Here is a 14,492-nt window from a genome sequence, read left to right on the forward strand (position 1 = left end):
AGCACCAGCTCACAGACAGCCCAGCCCCAGCTCACAGCCCAGTGCCCCAGCCCAGCACCAGCTCACAGACAGCCCAGACACAGGTCACAGCCCAGAGTCCCAGCTCACAGCCCAGAGTCCCAGCTCACAGACAGCCCAGCTCACAGCCCAGAGTCCCAGCTCACAGCCCAGCACCAGCTCACAGACAGCCCAGCCCCAGGTCACAGCCCAGAGTCCCAGCTCACAGCCCAGAGTCCCAGCTCACAGACAGCACAGCCCAGAGTCCCAGCTCACAGCCCAGTGTCCCAGCTCACAGCCCAGCACCAGCTCACACAACAGCCCAGCACCAGCTCACAGACAGCCCAGCCCCAGCTCACAGCCCAGAGTCCCAGCTCACAGCCCAGAGTCCCAGCTCACAGACAGCCCAGCGTCCCAGCTCACAGCCCAGAGTCCCAGCTCACAGACAGCCCAGTGTCCCAGTTCACAGCTCAGAGTCCCAGCTAACAGCCCAGCTCACAGACAGCCCAGCACCAGCTCAGAGTCCCAGCTCACAGCCCAGTGTCCCAGCTCACAGCCCAATGTCCCAGCTCACAGCTCAGCACCAGCTCACAGCGCAGAGTCCCAGCTCACAGCCCAGTGTCCCAGCTCACAGACAGCCCAGCATCAGCTCACAGCCCAGTGTCCCAGCTCACAGACAGCCCAGCATCAGCTCACAGCCCAGTGTCCCAGCTCACAGCCCAGCACCAGCTCACAGCCCAGTGTCCCAGCTCACAGCCCAGTGTCCCAGCTCACAGCCCAGCACCAGCTCACACAACAGCCCAGCACCAGCTCACAGACAGCCCAGCCCCAGCTCACAGCCCAGAGTCCCAGCTCACAGCCCCAGCTCACAGACAGCCCAGCACCAGCTCACAGCCCAGCACCAGCTCACAGCCCAGTGTCCCAGCTCACAGCCCAGCACCAGCTCACAGCCCAGTGTCCCAGCTCACAGACAGCCCAGCATCAGCTCACAGCCCAGTGTCCCAGCTCACAGCCCAGCACCAGCTCACACAACAGCCCAGCACCAGCTCACAGACAGCCCAGCCCCAGCTCACAGCCCAGAGTCCCAGCTCACAGACAGCCCAGCACCAGCTCACAGCCCAGTGTCCCAGCTCACAGACAGCCCAGCACCAGCTCACAGCCCAGTGTCCCAGCTCACAGACAGCCCAGCACCAGCGTCCCAGCTCACAGACAGCCCAGCAACAGCTCACAGCCCAGTGTCCCAGCTCACAGACAGCCCAGCAACAGCTCACAGCCCAGTGTCCCAGCTCACAGACAGCCCAGTGTCCCAGCACCAGCTCACAGCCCAGTGCCTGCTGTACATGGTCCATGTCTCTGAGGCATACAGCAGGGCGGGTATCACTGCTGCTCTGTGGACCATGAGCTTAGTGCCGGATTTGAGGTCCTGGTCTTCAAACACTCTCTTCCTCAGGCAACCAAAGGCTGCACTGGCACACTGAAGGTGGTGTTTGACTTCATCATCGATGTCTGCCCTTGTTGACAGTAGGCTCCTGAGGTACGGAAAGTGGTCCACGTTGTTCAAGGCCTTGTCGTGGATTTTGATAATCGGGGGGCAGTACTGTGTGGCCCACTAAGGGGCACAATGGACATGATCTTCACCGCACGTCAATTACAAGAGAAATTCAGGGAACAGCACCAACCGCTGTACATGACCTTATTTGATCTCACAAAGGCCTTCAACACTGTCAACCATGAGGGATTATGGAGTGTCCTCCTCAAATTTGGCTGTCCTCAAAAGGTTTGTCACCATCCTCTGCCTGCTTCATGATGACATGCAAGCCGTCATCCTGACCAACAGTTCCACCACAGACCCAATTCACGTACGGACCGGGGTCAAGCAAGGCTGTGTCATTGCACCAACGCTCTTCTCGATCTTCCTTGCTGCAATGCTCCATCTCACCTTCAGTAAGCTTCCTACTGGAGTGGAGCTAAATTACAGAACAAATGGGAAACTGTTTAACCTCCGTCACCTCCAGTCCAGATCCAAGGTCGTCCCATCCTCTGTCGTCGAATTACAGTATGTAGACGATGCTTGCGTCTGTGCTCACTCGGAGGTCGAACTCCAAACCATCGTCAACACCTTTACCGAAATGTACGAGAGCATGGGCCTTACACTAAACATCCGTAAGACAAAGGCCCTCTACCAACCTGCCCCCGCCACACAGTACTGCCCCCCCGATTATCATATAATAGTATAAAATGATGGACTCGCTATGCACATCAATGCGTCATTTTGCTTGGCTGTCTTGCAGCTTTCTGTTTTAAAAACCTGGCTGTCTCTGTGTTTCTTGATGTGCCTCAATAATTCCGAGACTCGAAGGTAGCAGAACAAAACAAGGCTTTTATTAACTTAGAACGAAACATGTAAGCGAGAGAGATGTTGTCCTTCTGGAGACTGGGGCTAGACTGAAGCTAGCTTACAAACGGGGCCAGGTATGGGCGGAGCCCTACACACAGCACATTCCAGTATACAATACAGCACATTCCAGTACACAATACAATGAGGTCTGGGGGAAGGGAAATGACACTGAAACCGATCTCAGTCACAGGCAGTGATGAATGGAAATATTTCATCACATTCACCCCTTCTATAGATTTAGTCTGTTCGGGGGTTTGATAGTCCTCTGCGACCGATGTGGCTGTTGCGGTGCCGCGGGTGTTGGCTGGGTGTCCCCGGTAGCCTCCTGGGTCTCTGCCGGGGGTGCCGCCAGGGTTGTTGAAGGGGTAGTTGGTGGGGGTGCCGTTGGTCGGTGTTCTTCCGGGGGTGATGAAAGAGTAGTGGGTGGGTAAGAGTTGCTGTGATCGTCGTTGCCGCTATTGCCGTGGTTGTTGTCGATGCCGGCTGGGGCGACGTCTTTTATGGACACGGTGTCCTCCCTTCTGTCTGCGTGCCGGACATATGCGTATTGGGGGTTGGCGTGGAGTAGGTGCACGAGTACCGGACCTGGGGTGGAGAGCCATGACGGCATGGATACGCCTGAGGTGGATTTCCGGGGAAAGACAAACATTCGTTCATGAGGCGTGGTATTAGTGGCCGTACACAATAGCGACCGTATCGAATGGAGCACATCCGAGAGGACTTCCTGCCAGCGGGAGATAGGGAGGCCCTTGGTCCTTAGAGCTAGAGTGACTGCTTTCCATACTGTCCCGTTCTCTCGCTCCACTTGGCCGTTACCCCGGGGGTTGTAGCTGGTGGTATGGCTCATGGCGATCCCCCTGGACAGCATGTACTGGCGTAGCTCTTCACTCATGAAGGACGCCCCCCTATCCGTGTGGATGTAGCTCGGCATACCGAACAGGCAGAACAGGCTGTTGAGGCATTTAATGACCGTGGCGCTGGTCATGTCTGGGCAGGGGAAGGCGAATGGGAACCGGGAGTATTCGTCCACAATGTTCAGGAAGTAAACATTGCGGTCGACGGACGGGAGGGGGCCCTTGAAATCTAAGCTGAGCCGCTCAAAGGGCCGTGTAGCTTTGATTAAGTGGGCTCTATCTGGGCGGTAGAACCGAGGCTTGCACTCAGCGCAAGTGCGGCAGTTCCTGGTCAGGGACCGAACTTCCTCAATCGAGTAGGGTAAGTTACGGGACTTTATGAAGTGGAACAGCCGTGTGACCCCTGGGTGGCAGAGGTCATTGTGGAGGGTCTGTAGCCGATCCCCGGTGGCGCTGGCACACATCCCTCGTGAGAGGGCGTCAGGGGATTCGTTAAGGGCCCCTGGCCGGTAAATGATGTCGTACTCGAAGGTGGAGAGCTCGATCCGCCACCTAAGAATCTTATCATTTTTAATCTTCCCCCTCTGTTTATTATTGAACATAAACGCTACCGACCGCTGGTCGGTAAGTAGGGTGAAGCGTTTGCCGGCTAGGTAGTGGCGCCAGTGGCGCACTGCCTCCACGATGGCTTGGGCCTCCTTTTCCACGGAGGAGTGTCTGATCACGGGCCCTTGGAGGGTCCTCGAGAAGAAAGCTACGGGCCGCCCCGCCTGGTTGAGGGTGGCCGCCAAGGCGAAGTCAGATGCATCACTTTCCACTTGAACTGGAGTGTTCTCGTCCACTGCCTGTAGCGTGGCCCGCTCAATATCCAGTTAATGCTTTTGAAGGCGGCGTGGGCCTCAGCAGAGAGCGGGAAAGAGGATGCTTTCAAGAGGGGGCGGGCTTTGTCGGAGTAGTTGGGGACCCATTGGGAATAATAAGAAAATAACCCCAGGCACCTTTTCAGGGCTTTGGGAGTGTTGGGTAGGGGCAGCTCCCGTAGGGGGCGCAATCGGTCGGGGTCTGGTCCGATTTCCCCATTCTCCACCACGCTGCCTAGTATGCAGAGGCGCGTGGTGTTGTAAACGCACTTGTCCTCGTTGTAGGTGAGGTTGAGTTTTTGTGCGGTTTTCAGGAACCTCTCGAGGTTCGAGTCGTGATCCTGCTGGTTGTGACCGCAGATGGTGACGTTGTTGAGGTAGGGGAAGGTTGCCTGCAAGTGGTGGTCATCGACCATGCGGTCCATCTCCCTCTGGAAGACCGAGACCCCATTCGTCACCCCAAAGGGGACTCTGAGGAATTGGTAGAGGCGTCCGTTCGCCTCGAAGGCGGTGTACGGGCGGTCCTCTGGTCTGATAGGGAGCTGGTGGTACGCTGACTTGAGGTCGATGGTGGAGAACACCCGGTATTGGGCGATTTGGTTCACCATTTCTGATATGCGGGGTAGCGGGTAGGCGTCTAGTAGGGTGTACCTGTTGATCGTTTGACTATAGTCGATCACCATCCGTTTCTTCTCGCTACCCCTTACCACTACCACTTGGGCGTGCCACGGGCTGTTGCTGCGTTCAATAATGCGCTCTTTCAGGAGCCTGTCTACCTCGGTCGCGATAAACCGCCTGTCCTCCCAGCTGTACCTCCTGCTTTTGGTCGCTATTGGCCGGCAGTTAGGGGTAAGGTTCGCGAATAGCGAAGGCGGCTTTACCTTCAGGGTAGCCAGACCGCACACTGTGAGGGGCGGCTGGGACCCACCGTACTTGAGCGTGATGCTTTGGTGGTTGCACTGGAAATCCAGGCCCAAGATCACGCTCGCACATAGGTTCTTTATGATTAATACTTTAAAATTATCATATACAGTTCCGTTAACGCACAATTGTACCGTGCAGTAACCCAGAATGGTCGATGTCTGGGTTTTGTCAGCCATAGAGATGGTACCCTGAGTAGGGACCACCTTTAGGGAGAGTTGTTGTGCCAGTTCTGGGTGGATAAAGCTCTCCGTGCTTCCACTGTCAATTAAGCATTTAACCCGGCACCCGTTTACCTCGATGTCCACCATTGATCTGGATAGCGGGTGCGGCCTGGTCTGGTCCACTGTGACCGATGCCACTGTAGGGCCCTGATCGATACAAGATGGCGTCCACGCTGTCTGCTCACAAGATGGCGGACCCCACGAGGTCGGGCAAGATGGCGTCCAAGATGGCCGCTCCCACGGCGCACACGCGGCGGTGGCGGGTTTTCCGGCGGTTGGTTTTCCGGCGGGGTTCCCTCTGCACACCTTCCCGAAGTGCCCCTTCTTACCGCACTTAAAGCAGGTGGTGCCTTTCGCCGGGCACAGGTTCCTGGTGTGCTTTGGCTGCCCGCAGAAGTAGCAGTTGGGTCCCCGACGCGTCGCGGCTGTCGTAGGGCTTCTGGGGGGAGAGCGGGGCCCCGACGGTGTCGGGCTGCCGGGCGGGGAAGATGCCTTCCAAGATCGCAGCGCCCTTGGTGCACACGTGGTGGTGTGGACGGCGCGGGCTGAAGAGTAGGCGTCCGAGTTTCTCTGGGCCACATCCAGGGATCGCGCGGTGTCCGCAGCCTGTTTCAGGTCCAACCCCGTTTTTTCCAGCAGTCTTTGCCGGATGTAAGTGGAGCTGAGGCCTGTGATGAAGGCATCGCGAACAAGCTCGTCAGTGTACACTGCGGCTTTTACATCTCGGCACTTGCAGTCTTTGCCAAGCATTTTCAGGGTGCTTAGGAACTCCTCCACCGATTCCCCAGGTCGCTGTGCGCGGGTGGCGAGCAGGTGCCTAGCATACACCTCATTCGTAGGCTGCTGGTAATGCGCCTTTAAGATGTCGCAGGCGGCCAGGTACGTCTCGGCGTCTTGGATGAGGGGGTAAACCCGGTGGCTTACCCAATTCCGCAGAATTCCGAGTCTCATCCTTGCAGCGTCCGTAGCGTCTTTGACGGCTGCGGAATTGTCCAGGAAGAATTCCATACACTCAAACCAGTGTCCGAAGCGTGCTGATGCGTCCGGAGCATGTTGATCCAAATCCAAACGTTCGGGTTTCAGGAGTTGATCCATAGTGTTGAAAATAAGTTAATAAAATTGATGTGCCTCAATAATTCCGAGACTCGAAGGTAGCAGAACAAAACAAGGCTTTTATTAACTTAGAACGAAACACGTAAGCGAGAGAGATGTTGTCCTTCTGGAGACTGGGGCTAGACTGAAGCTAGCTTACAAACGGGGCCAGGTATGGGCGGAGCCCTACACACAGCACATTCCAGTATACAATACAGCACATTCCAGTACACAATACAATGAGGTCTGGGGGAAGGGAAATGACACTGAAACCGATCTCAGTCACAGGCAGTGATGAATGGAAATATTTCATCACATTTCTGTCACTGCTTTTTATCACCCCCTCGTTCACCAACATCTCACACCCATTGTGTTGGTAAGCCTCTTAAGGCTTACCAACACAATGGGTGTGAGATATTCACTGATTGTCGAGACAGGCTAACACATGGCTTGTTGTCTACAGTCTTTGAGAAAAGTAGCTGCTATTAGCATAGTAACCTCCATTCATCTAGGTGTGTTTTCTCTAAAGCTTGTGTGAATTCACGTTGCTTTAAAAAAATAGCATTTAAGAGTGCTACCTGCTGATTTAAATGAGCGGAGTGCATCCATCCACCTTCAACATTCACTCCCTCCACCACCGGCGCACTGTGGCTGCAGTGTGTACCATCTACAAGATGCACTGCAGCAAGTCGCCAAAGCTCCTTCAACAGCACCTTCCAAACACGCGACCTCTACCACTTAGAAGGAGAAGGGTTGGAATCATACCTAGCACAAAGGAAGTTGGCTGTGGTTGTTGGAGCTCATTCATCTCAATCACATGACATCACTGCAGGAGTTCTTCAGGGCAGTGTCCTAGGCCCAACCATCTTCAGCTGTTTCATCAATGACCTTCCCTCCATCACACGGTCAGAAGTGGGGATGTTCGCTGATGACTGCACACTGTTCAGCACCATTCGAGACTCGTCAGATACTGACGCAGTCCGTGTCCATATGCAGCAAGATCTAGACAGCATTCAGACTTGGGCTGACAAGTGGCAAGTAACATTCGCACCACACAAGTGCCAGGTGTTGGATCCGTGATTCTTAAAGTATGATGTTTTCCAATAACTACACGGAGGCTGTAACTTAACAATCAACAGGTGTTTACTGGAGTAGGGTAGTCTCAAGACTGACAGTACAGAGGCATGCTCAAGGCTTATATACAGGTGTGGTCACTGCCAGTACTACAGTATACAGGAGCTGTAAAAGTAGTTCTCTCTTAAAGGTACATACACTACACCAGGCAATGACCATCTCCAACAAGCGAGACCCTAACCATCTCCCCTTGACATTCAATGGCATTACCATCGCTGAATCCCCCACTATCAACATCCTGGGGGTTACCATTGATCAGAAACTGAACTGGGCCAGCCATATAAATACTGTGGCTACAAGAGCAGGCCAGAGGCTGGGAATTCTGTGGCGAGTGTCTCACCTCCTGACTCCCCAAAGCCTTTCCACCATCTACAAGGCACAAGTCAGGAGTGTGATGGAATACTCTCCACTTGCCTGGATGAGTGCAGCTCCAACAACACTCAAGAAGCTCGACACCATTCAGGATAAAGCAGCCCGCTTGATTGGCACTCCATCCACCACCTTCAACATTCACTCCCTCCACCACCGGCGCACTGTGGCTGCCGTGTGTACCATCTACAAGATGCACTGCAGCAACTCGCCAAAGCTCCTTCAACAGCACCTTCCAAACCCGCGACCTCTACCACTTAGAAGGACAAGGGCAGCAGACGCATGGGAACATCACCACCTACAAGTTCCCCTCCAAGCCACAAACCATCCTGACTTGGACCTGTATCGCCGTTCCTTCACTGTCACTGGGCCAAAATCCTGGAACTCCCTTCCTAACAGCATTGTGGGTGTACCTACACCATATGGACTGCAGCGGTTCAAGAAGGTGGCTCACCACCATCTTCTCAAGGGCAATTAGGGATGGGCACTAAATGCAGGACTAGCCAGCGACGCCCACATCCCATCAATGAATTAAGAAAAAAAAGACGCATGGGAACATCACCACCTACAACGATAGCAAAATACTGCAGATGTTGGAAATCCGAAATAACAACAGAAAATGCTGGAAAAACTCAGCAGGTCAGGCAACATCCGTGGAGAGAAATTTGAGTTGACGTTTCGGGTCGAACCCTTCTTCAAAACTGGAAGGAAAAGAAAATAGATCGAAGGCAGGGCTGCGATCAGACAAAAGAAGTGAAAGAAACAAAAGTAGTAAAAGAGACAATAAAAGGTATTCGAAGCCAGACGAGATGGTAATAGGCTGAGATTAGGTGTGAAGTGTACTGGCAGGGCAAGAGATAGCTGCCAGGTGTGAGAGAGAAACAAAAGGAAAGGGGGGGGGGGAAAGGAGTGGAAAAATTACGAGAAATAATGTAATAGGGGCCGAGGTTATGATCTGAAATTGTTGAACTCGATATTGAGTCCGGAAGGCTGCAGAGTGCCTAATTGGAAGATGAGGTGCTGTTCCTCGAGTTTACGTTGAGCTTCCGTGGAACAATACAAGAGGCCAAGGACGGTGAGGTCCGAGTGGGAATGGAGCGGTGAATTAAAATGACAGGCGACCGGAAGCTCGGGGTCACCCTTACAGACTGAACGGAGGTGTTCTGCAAAGCGGTCACCCAATCTGCGTTTGGTCTCCCCAATGTAGAGGAGACCGCATCGTGAGCAGCGAATACAGTATACTAGATTGCGAGAAGTACAAGTAAATCGCTGTTTCACCTGGAAGGGGTGTTTGGGGCCCTGGACAGTGGGAAGGGGGGAGGTATAGGGGCAGGTGTTACATCTCCTCCACTTGCACAGGAAGGTGCCAGGCGAAGGGGAAGGGCTGTTTCGGGTGATAGAGGAGTGGACTAGGGTGTCTCGGAGGGAGCGGTCCCTACGGAATGCTGAAAGGGGAGGGGAGGGGAAGATACGTTTGGTGGTGGGATCACTTTGGAGGTAGCGGAAATGCCGGAGGATGATCCGTTGAATGTGAAGGCTGGTGGGGTGAAAGGTGAGGACAAGGGGAACCCTATCGTGGTTCCGGGAGGGAGGGGCAGGGGTGAGGGCAGAAGTGCGGGAGATAGAACTGACACGGTCGAGGGCAGTGTCAACCACGGTAGAGGGGAATCCTCGGTTGCGGAAAAAGGAAGACATGTCTGAAGAACTGGTGTGGAAGGTGGCATCGTCGGAGCAGATACGGCGGAGACGGAGAAACTGGGAGAATGGAATAGAGTCCTTACAGGAAGCGGGGTGGGAGGAAGTGTAGTCCACCTGCAAGTTCCCCTCCAAGCCACACACCATCCTGACTTGGACCTGTATCGCCGTTCCTTCACTGTCGCTGGGCCAAAATCCTGGAATTCCCTTCCTAACAGCATTGTGGGTGTACCTACACCATATGGACTGCAGCGGTTCAAGAAGGCGGCTCACCACCATCTTCTCAAGGGCAATTAGGGATGGGCACTAAATGCAGGCCTAGCCAGCCAGCGACGCCCACATCCCATCAATGAATAAATTTTTTTTAAAAATCTCCTGTGCAACACGCTCTTTGCAGCGGTAACATCAGCAGGAGGCTGAAGGCTGCATTTAAAGGATCGGTGTGGCATCTCTGCACCTATTGACAGTGAATGTGCTGTTTGGGATAATTTGGTGGCGGTTCCTGGGTTTTGCTGGGTCAGGAGGTATAGAGTCCACTGATGACCCTTGTAAGGTTGGAGCATTTTCCGTTGTTGCACATTCAGAGACATTTGTTTATCCACGGCTCCCCTCTTACTTTCTCGGACATTAGTCTGGGTCTTGTGTGGGGTCCACAAATGAGTACCAGACTGCCTGGTACTCCCACCTTCGCTGGCTGCTATAGGTCCACAAATGTTTCACCCAGAAGTTTGCTGTGTGGAGGTTTTGTGCTCCACCATGGTGCTGGAGGGGGATGTACCGTCTTGCAGCTAGCCTGCATATCACATAGGGGATTCACTCCCTGGTGAGTGGGTCTTAAAGCACAGGCTCAGATCAGGAGGGACTGTGACTGGAAACACCACATAAAGACTGTGGCATAGATGTTGTTAAACCATTGCATGAGAAATCAGTTGAAATAAAAAAAAATTAAAAGGGAAGCATGAACCTCTTGGTCACGAGTTTACTGGTGTAAATTGTGCAGAAGAGAGTTCAATTAAATTTTTAACAACAAATCTTGAAGAACTCTGGGTGAGAATATGGAGCAGGCTCGAGGGGCCGAATGGCCTACTCCTGCTCCTATCTTCTATGTTAAATCTTCCTTAATTCTTGGCCTTTTATAAACAGACTTTAAAACTTTGCATATTATTTCATCAGTTCCTAAACTAGAAAACCCAATGTATAAAATTTAAGGAAATGTAGCTATGAGTTTTTCCTGAGATTATTACTACTGTAGTACAGTACAGTATAGAAGTATTTACCATAATGCTTGACTGAGATTTGATGCATCGCATTGGAAGCAGTTTTCACTTCAATTACATAGTCTGAGCTCTTCACAGTTATCGGTTATCTCAGCAGTTGTTTACTGTATGGTTTATAGCTCACCACTGCGTTCTCCCGGCTCTACGCGCTGTCAACAGCTGCATGCATGGGCGTGCTTTGGAGAGAGCGGTAAGAGGAACTTGCATTTATATAGCACCTTTCATGATCTCAGGACATCCCAAAGTGCTTTACAGCCAATTAAGTACTTTTGAAGTGTAGTTACTGTTGTTTTGTAGGAAAGTAGGTAATATTTGCAGCACATAAGAGCCAGCAACAACCATCTCCAACAAGAAAAGGGCCAATCAGCTCCCAGTAACGTCCCACGTTCCCCACCGATCAACAGCCGGGGATTCACCCTTGACCATATGCTTAACTGGAGCAGCCATATGAACAACATGGCTTCACGTACAGGGCAGAGGCTGGGTACCCTGCAACCGGTGGCTCACCTCTTGACCTTTCAAAGCCTCTCCAACTTCTCCAAGGCTCAAGTCAGGAGTATAACGGAATACTGACCATGCATCATAGAAACATAGAAGATAGGAGCAGGAGTAGGCCATTCGGCCCTTCGAGCCTGCTCCGCCATTCAATGAGATCATGGCTGATCATTCAAATTCAGTACCCTATCCCTGCCTTCTCCCCATATCCCTTGATCCCTTTAGCCTTAAGAAACATATCCAACTCCTTCTTGAATATATTTAATGAACTGGCCTCCACCGCCCTCTGTGGCAGAGAATTCCACAGGTTCACCACTCTCTGGGTGAAGAAATTCCTCCTCATGTCAGTCCTAAATGGCTTACCCCTTATCCTTAGACTATGACCCCTGGTTCTGGACTCCCCAGCCATCGGAAACATCCTTCCTGCATCGAGTCTGTCCAGGCCTGACAGAATTTTAAAAGTTTCGATGAGATCCCTTCTCAATCTTCTAAACTCCAGTGAGTATAAGCCGAATTGACCCAATCTCTCCTCATATGTCATTCCTGCCATCCCAGGTATCAGCCTGGTGAATCTTCGCTGCACTCCTTCCATGGCAAGAACGTCCTTCCTCAGATAAGGCGAACAAAACTGCACACAATACTCAAGGTGCGGTCTCACCAAGGCCCTGTACAGCTGCAGCAAGACATCCTTGTTCCTGTACTCAAACCCTCTCGCTACGAAGGGCAACATACCATTTGCCTTCTTAACCGCCTGCTGCACCTGCATGCTTACCTTCAGCGACTGGTGCACAAGAATACCCAGGTCTCTTTGCACTTCCCCTTCTCCCAATCTATTGCCATTCAAATAATAATCTGCCTTCCTGTTTTTGCCACTATAGTAATCTGGGATGTAATGTTTAAGTTATCCACCAGATGGAGCCAAAGATTAAGGTATCACATTCACCAGTGTTTAAGGTAATGGGTCATGTAGTCAATGTCCTGGTACACCAGTTATTAAAGTAATGTGGCATTGCATTATGGGTATGACTCAGAGGTGAATCCTCCATCTTGCATCGTGCAGTTAGAAATACTGTGTTTTGCTTGCAGCCTGTAAGAGCTATGTCTCTCTGCTATACCGTGTAATAAACAGTTGGGTTTTCTGCCTAAGAACTCGCTTCTCTCAGTTTCGGACCTTACCACTCGGATGTCACATATTGGCGACGAGGGTCAACAGATCACATCTTGAAGAAGAGAAATAAAAGAGCGCTGAATAACAGATCATGGCTGCTATGGTAGGAAAGATCTCTGCTTTTGATGTTCAGACTCAGACCTGGGATGAGTACTGCGAGGTGCTGATGCATTTCTTTGAAGCAAATGATATAGATGATGTCGGGAAAAGGAGAGCTATTTTGCTCACTTCCGTGGGAAGTCAGACGTATAGTTTAATGAGAAACTTGTGCAGTCCTGAAAAGCCTGGAGACATTACATTTGCTAACTTAGTGGCCTTGCTGAAGAACCATTTCAATCCCAGACCGAGTGAGATTGTACAGCGTTTCAAATTTAATTCACGGAACAGGAAACTGGGAGAGACTGTATTGGATTATGTAGCGGTGTTGAGAAAATTGGCACACGATTGCAATTACGGGAACAACCTAAAAGACATGCTGAGAGATAGGCTTGTTTGCGGGATAATGGATGATCGAATGCAGAGGAGATTATTGTCCGAGACTGGGCTTACATATGAAAAAGCGTTGGAACTTGCTCAAGCCATAGAGACAGCGAACCGAGATGTAAAAGAAATACAAGGTTCAGACTGGGCTACGACAAAGCAAGTTGGAGGTCAGGTTAATGTGCACAAGTTAAAGTTGCATCAGAAACCACAACGTGAGCATGTAAAGGCATGTTATAGATGCAATGGCGATCACCTGGCGAGGGAATGCAGGTTTCTGGAGGAAAAGTGCCACAAGTGTGGGAAAACAGGACATATAAAATGTGCATGCAGGGCAAAAGCAACTGTGGAGGAATACAAACCAAACGGGGGAGGAAAGCAAAACCTAGGAAGAGAAGTGAAAAAACAGGGAGCCCATCACATTAGCGGAGAAGCTGAGCAAGAAGATGACATGTTCGTAATGCATAGTATGGTAGAGAACATTCCAAAAGTGGATCGTATCACTTTGCAACTGACAATAAATGACTCTAAGGTCAACTTTGAAGTGGATACGGGATGCAACGTAACCATAATGAACAGGGAGGAGTACGCAAAATTGTGGAACCGTGCAAAAGTTCCAGAGTTAAAGTCTTGCTCTATGCAGCTTAAAACATATACTGGTGAACGAGTGGCGACATTGGGTACAGCTACTGTAACTGTGCAACACAGGGACACCATGGAACAGCTACCTGTAGTTGTAGTACCGAGTTCTGGACCAAACTTGTTAGGTCGGGGCTGGATACAAGAACTTAAATTAGATTGGGGAGCAATAAATCAAATAGAGGGAGGCAAACAGTTGTCTTTGCAAGAAGTGTTGATTGAACATGAGAACATGTTCAAGGAAGAACTTGGCACATTTAATGGCCCCCCAGCTAAGATTTATGTAGACAAGGAGGCACTGCCAAGGTTTTTTAAACAACGACCTGTGCCATATGCCATGAAACCGAAGGTAGAGGCTGAGCTTGACCGTCTTTTGAGAGAGAACATTCTGGAACCCGTGAAATGTTCAGAATGGGCAGCTTCCATTGTACCTGTTTTAAAACCGGACAATTCGGTAAGACTCTGTGAAGATTATAAATTGACTGTAAATAGGGTGTCTAAACTAGAACAGTATCCTATTCCCAAAACAGAGGATCTCTTTGCAAACCTGGCTGGAGGGAAGAAATTCACAAAGCTGGATAGGAGTCATGCATACTTGCAGATTACACTGGATGAGGAATCCAAGAAGTATGTAACCATAAATACACACAAGGGTTTGTTTACCTATAACCGCTTACCATTCGGTGTCTCATCTAGTCCAGCTATTTTCCAGAGGACTATCGAGGGTGTACTGCAAGGGATCCCACATGTTTCAATCTATCTGGATGACATTCTGGTGATGGGAAGAACCGACCAGGAGCATCTGAGCACTCTGAGAGAGGTACTACAAAGATTGGATAAGGCTGGGTTACGGCTCAAGAGGAGTAAGTGCACTTTCCTGGGGAATGAG

The sequence above is a fragment of the Somniosus microcephalus genome, chromosome 9, assembly GCF_052327205.1.
Source record: "Somniosus microcephalus isolate GS21.2 chromosome 9, FLI_Smic_1.0, whole genome shotgun sequence".
Taxonomy (NCBI): domain Eukaryota; kingdom Metazoa; phylum Chordata; class Chondrichthyes; order Squaliformes; family Somniosidae; genus Somniosus; species Somniosus microcephalus.